The sequence below is a fragment of the Polypterus senegalus genome, chromosome 2 (assembly GCF_016835505.1).
Source record: "Polypterus senegalus isolate Bchr_013 chromosome 2, ASM1683550v1, whole genome shotgun sequence".
Lineage (NCBI taxonomy): Eukaryota > Metazoa > Chordata > Cladistia > Polypteriformes > Polypteridae > Polypterus > Polypterus senegalus.
Genome location: NC_053155.1, coordinates 130,388,739 through 130,394,738, shown reverse-complemented (window position 1 = coordinate 130,394,738; position 6,000 = coordinate 130,388,739). Strand labels below are relative to the sequence as shown.

General features: G+C 38.5%; 1 protein-coding gene across 15 annotated transcripts in view; it reads left to right on the top strand.

The window, feature by feature from the left end:
• dock9b (dedicator of cytokinesis 9b) overlaps positions 1 to 6,000 on the top strand; it is a 389,040-nt gene that overhangs the window by 322,013 nt on the left and 61,027 nt on the right. The gene's annotated exons all lie outside the window — the stretch shown is intronic.

The following is a 6,000-nucleotide window of genomic DNA, read 5'->3' as shown; positions in this document are numbered from 1 at the left end:
GTCTTCTTCTTTATCTGAGACCTGACACACTGCATGCACGGGTTTTTTACACTGTCTTCCTTTAGCGGGACATTGACTTTTTCCACCGTGTGCTTTGTTTCCACAGTAGCTGCATTTATGAATATGCTTATCAGGCGCTTCATATTTTTGCTGCCTTTTCAATTGTGTAATTCGGTTTTGTTCAGCGCTCTTTGGAACTGTTGCTTTTATCTGTGCACTGCGTCAGTTCACGTGAGCCACTCGGTGTACTTGCATCGAAGGTTCCCAGCTGTGCTGGTGCCATCTCGTGCTATGTCCATAGCTTTATTTAATGTTACCTTAGTCCTGGCACTTAAAACTTTCTCTCGCAGTTTCGCTGAGTTTGTGTCAAACACCACCCTGACCATCTTATCTTCCTCTCCATAAGCACAGTCCTTCACCCGTGAATATTTACCCGTGGCAGTTTGCTATTGGATTGCCGCTGACGGACGGCCTTATATGGGCAGGCACTAAATTACAAACGCCAGCGGTAGCCTGTCTATGAACTTAATTTAAAGTGTAGGTTTACATCGTGCTTTGTTTCAAGTAGCAGAACTCATGAATATGGTTGTATATGTCACTTTCGCTTCTTATTGTTTCGCTGCCTTCTCAATTATATAATGCATGTTTTCTTGAGCGCTTTTTGAGGTCTTCCTGGTTTTCTATGTACTGCGTGATTACGTGGGAGGCGTGATGATGTCACACTAAACTCCCCCACGGCATTGAAGCTCATCTCCATTACAGTAAATGGAGAAAAACTGCTTCCAGTTATGACCATTACGCGTAGAATTTCGATATAAAACCTGCCCAACTTTTGTAAGGAAGCTGTAAGGAATGAACCTGCCAAATTTCAGCCTTCCACCCACACGGGAAGTTGGAGAATTAGTGATGAGTCAGTGAGTGAGTGAGTCAGTGAGTGAGTGAGTGAGGGCTTTGCCTTTTATTAGTATAGATATACACATATATATACAAATCTACATATATATATCCACATATATATATATATTAGGGGTGGGACTCTATTAAAAAAATTAATCCAATTAATTAGAGGCTGTGTAAGAATTAATCTTGATTAATCGTATGTAATCGCACACGTAAATTTGCCCCAAATCGCAAATGTTTTTTTTTTAATTTAAAAGGGTTTTAGTGGGTGACAGAATCAAATAATAGACATGGACATGAATATTGTAAACTGAGGCTGTTTTAATTTCTGAAAAAAGCCTTTAAACTGCATTTGAATTCAAAACAGAAACAAAAATATCATACCTGGTTAAAATTGGGCAGACTTAAAATAAAGTGGTAGTTTAAGTACTTTAAGTAGATTTTCAGAATAGTATTGTCTTTAAATAATAATAACCAAAATTTCAACATAAAGTGCAGTTTTTCTTCTTAAAAAAATAAGTCAGAAACATAAAAGGTAATTTGACCAACTTAATCTTTAAACTCCGAGTAACATTAGCCAAAATTATTTTGTACATTAGACTAAAACAGTGTGATCATTGAACATTTTATAATTAGATGTAATTAGAATTACTAACGGTCACGGAAGTCCAATGATCCCCAGTAAGAGCCACAAAGTCCGCTTTCTGTAATGCATCTAATTTTTCTTGCTTTTCAGTGTGCACAAAACCATGCTTTTATCAAGGCTTCGCTCGGGTAGTCGAAATGATCAGTCGTAGGAACGCGTTTTATTCCGACTCTAACATTTTTGTAGCTGTGATGTGTGCATCAGTGTAATGGATGTACCATGAAAACATGCATTGACAAAAGTTCCCGTTTGCTTGGAATTCAAAGTGTGATTAAATGCGTTATTTTTTTAACGCGTTATGGAGTACATGCATCACGGGAATCGAACCTCGAATGTCGGCATTAGAGACGAAGACTCTACAACTGCGCCACAGCGTGTGGCTTGTCTATGCGAGAGTATGTACTGTAGATCGGGGTATATATATACATTTATATATATACCCGCGTATCGCAGTGGAGAAGTAGAAGTTATGAAAAAGAAAAGGGAACATTTTAAAAATAACGTAACATGATTGTCAATATACAGTAATTGTTTTGTGAGTGTTATTGAATGTTGCTGTCATCAAGGATTTGATTATCATTATTTGTTTCAATCAGGGTCGTATTTGTACGATGTGTTGTGTTCAAGTTACATTCCGTGTTTGTCAATCGTTGTAAAGATAAGAGGTTTCATTCATCGATTAGTTTCTTACTGCATCAATAAACAGCTCGTCTTCCTCTTTATCTGAGATGTGACAAACTGCATGCACGGGTTTTTTACACTGTCTTCCTTTAGCGGGACATTCACTTTTTCCACCGTGTGCTTTGTTTCCGCAGTAGCGCACTTATGAATATGATTGTATGTATCAGACGTCATATTTTTTTGCTGCCTTTTCAATTGTGTAATTCGGTTTTTGTTCAGCACTCTTTGGAACTGTTGCTTTTGTCTGTGCACTCGCCAGTTCACGTGAGCCGCTTGGTGTTCTTGCATCGAAGGTTCCCAGCTGTGCTGGTGCCATCTCGTAATGTCAGCTAAGACCCGCACTTAAAAGTTTCTCTCGCAGTTTCAATGAGTCTGTGCCAAACACCACCCTGACCATCTCATCTTCCTCTGCATAAGCACAGTCCTTCACACGTGAATATTTACCGGCAGTGTTTGTATTGGATTGCCGCTGATGGACGGCCTTATATGGGCAGGCACTAAATTACAAACGCTAGTGGCAGCCTGTCTATGAACTTAATTTAATATATACTTACGGTTCACGCCGTGCGTTGTTTCCGCAGTAACTGTACTTATGAATATGCTTGTATGCATCATTTGCTTCATAATGTTTTTCTGCCTTCTCAATTGTGAAATGGCGTTTTGTGCTCATCGCTGTTTGGAGTTCTTCCTTGTTCTCTACGTACTTACGTAGGAGGCGTGATGATGTCACACGAAACTCCGCCCCCCACGGCCATCTCTAACTCAACTCCATTACATTATATGTAGAAAAATAGGTTCCAGTTATGACCCTTACGCGTAGAATTTCGAAATGAAACATGCCCAACTTTTGTAAGTAAGCTGTAAGGAATAAGCCTGCCAAATTTCAGCCTTCTACCTACGCGGGAAGTTGGAGAATTAGTGGTGAGTGAGTGAGTGAGTGAGTGAGGAGTGAGTGAGTGAGGGAGGGAGGGAGGGAGGGCGGTCGGTCGGTCTTTGCCTTTTATTAGTATAGATTACTAGGCTCACCCGCCTTTTAAGGCGACCGAATTTTATCCTCAATTTGTATGCGCTCCATGTGTACATCAGGCATGTATGTTTTGGGAATGAGAACATCAAAGTGCCCATTCATAACATCTCCCGAAAACCTGTTTTTTTATCCCCTCAAGTGCCTGTGCAAAGTCGTACAATGTCAGCCCGAATCTGTATCGCTAAAGATGGAGTTTCATGCACTAAATAAACTATAGATGAGAATAAGCAAGCACCATCTCCCCTGATATTTACTACGCGGTGAGGCATTTGTACTCCATCAACATTAATTATTTCCAGAGACATAATTTTGTTAATTTTTTTCAGCACATCGTGCACAAAAGCAAGGGAATGATGGGAGCACCAGAACTCTGCTCACATCGCATCGCTTCTTACTGCAAGCCGCAAGTAGTAAGTCTGTGATAAGCAGAATACCGCTACGCTTTGCACTCACGGGACGGAAGGACAATCCCGACCGCTTTTATATAGTAAATTATTGTACTGTACATTTAATTACACACACACAGTTCTTACACACAGCCACCAACCTATGAAGGCACGACCTCAGTAGGAGAGACTTCAGGTCGTGGAGTATCTTCAGCAGGTGCGTTGTTAATTTCTTCCGCTGAAGGAGTACTAGGAGTAGGCAGTGGGTGTCTGGGTGTGCGGCTGAAGAACATCTTGATAGGCAGTTGCTGGCGCTGTATTTTCATATGCGCGAGGAGGCTTTTGTAGAGTTTTGCCATCTTTAATCATATCCGAGAGTTTCACATTCTCCTGGATAGTAAGCATCTTCCTCCAGCGCTTAGTTTTATTGTCAGAAGGCTTAGAAAAAGCAGCACGTTTACAAGTCATCGTGGGGCTTAGATAAAAGTTCTCAGAAAGTGCATGTGTAGTGACGTAAGCATGTATGAGAAAAAATCGCGATAGACTGAAGCCGCGAAAGTCGAAGCGTGATATAGCGAGGGATCACTGTACTTGAATCTGCTGCCATGTCAGGAAAAAAAGAAACAATAATTTTTTCAAATGTTTGTTTTCTGATACAGTATATTTCATGTATAAGTAATGCTAAGGATTGTTTTTTCAAATTTTGTTTGAAGAATATTTTCAACTATTTTTGGTGACAATTTATGAAACACCACACATATGATTTTATACCAAAATAAAAGTCAACTGTAAATATTGTAGCAATTTGATTACTTGGAGTGTAAAGTTGACACCCAATGCTTGCAAACAAGGTATTTTTTGGGTTGGTGTGTGGCATAGTTCACCTCTGTGATATGGTGAAAGATTTTTAAATAATCACTTGGCCCGTTACTGGGCCATCTGGTGTGTAAGAGGGTAGCTACCCATTAGCTTTCCTTTTGGGAAAGCAAATGAATAGTGAAACTTTCAGAAGTGCTTGTACTTTACTTTTTATTACCTTTCTCTATGGAACAGATTTCCTAGCCATTACAGTTTAATTATGATATCTGGACTACACTTGGATTAACACAATCTAATGATAAACGCATAAATCTTAAAAACAGGATAATTTCTCGTATATAGACTTGAAAGACAGCATGTAATACATCCTCAGCTGAACAAAGTTCTTTAGATTTTTTTTTTTAAACAACACTTTATTTTTTGTAAATTTCATTTTCATATAATGTCACATTTTGCTCTTACTTGCTTTAAAGCACAACTATGAATGAGAGATATTAATTGTTACACTTTAAAAAACACTTTAAATTGAATAGCTTGTAAAAGGTACAGTATGTTTAGCTGATGCTGTTTCCACAGTTGAACTTGAGAAATCAATAGTTTGGTTTGCTTTTTAGTAGTTATTAAGAGTTTTGATTTATATCGGTACTAAAAAGCAGTTAAAAAACACAGTCTTTCAATAAGATTTTTTGCCTTTTGAACAGTGCAATAAAAAAAGAAGATTTTAACTAATTCAACTAATTATTGGTTTTTGCCTCTGGCAGAGTCAGTAATTAATTAAATAATTTGTTAAGGCGCCCTCTTTATTTTTACCTTTATCTTTAGAAGGCAGCCACTGGCCCTTAGACTTATATCAAGGTAACTGAAGCACGCTTGTTTTAAGTAACCAAAAATACAATTAAGAGATAGTTCAGGACATCCAGCTCTTAGAGAATAGATTATTGGTGTTCAGCTCCCACAAAAAGAGAGCTGCTCATCAGCTTTTAAAGAGAGCAGAAAGATAAATGCAGCTTTTAAATTTCAGAGTATGAAAAGAGATGAATGCAGCTGTTTTCTAGGAAGGTGTAACCTCAAAGTCATGTTCATTTACAGAACCAGTTCCTTCTTATAGTACCGTTATTTTGTCCGACACATGTTTAGTTCACAGTCATAAGCCTAAGATGAATGGTAATGTGTGTGCCTTTTGTCTAAGTGAGCCTCGGCAAAAGTGTCAGCTCAATTTGATTTACACCTTTGCTCTCAGATGAAGTATAAAGCTGAACAAAGTTTAGTATGCTGGGCAGTTTATTTGTTTATTCAGGATTGCAGATGGGAGGGGAGGCAAGCATCTGAATTTCTCCCATCTCTTTTAAATATGCTGTTTTAACAGTTTTTGTATGTCACTAAAAGCATAGCAAAATGAGTCCCACTTTGTCCTACACTGGTGCTGTGTTCAATCCATGCCTTGTTGAACAGCTTTTATGTTGCATAATTTAGACATTGAGATATGCTTTTGAAGTAGGGGTTGTAATTCTGACAAAAGGCTAAAATAGGAAAGAGGCACA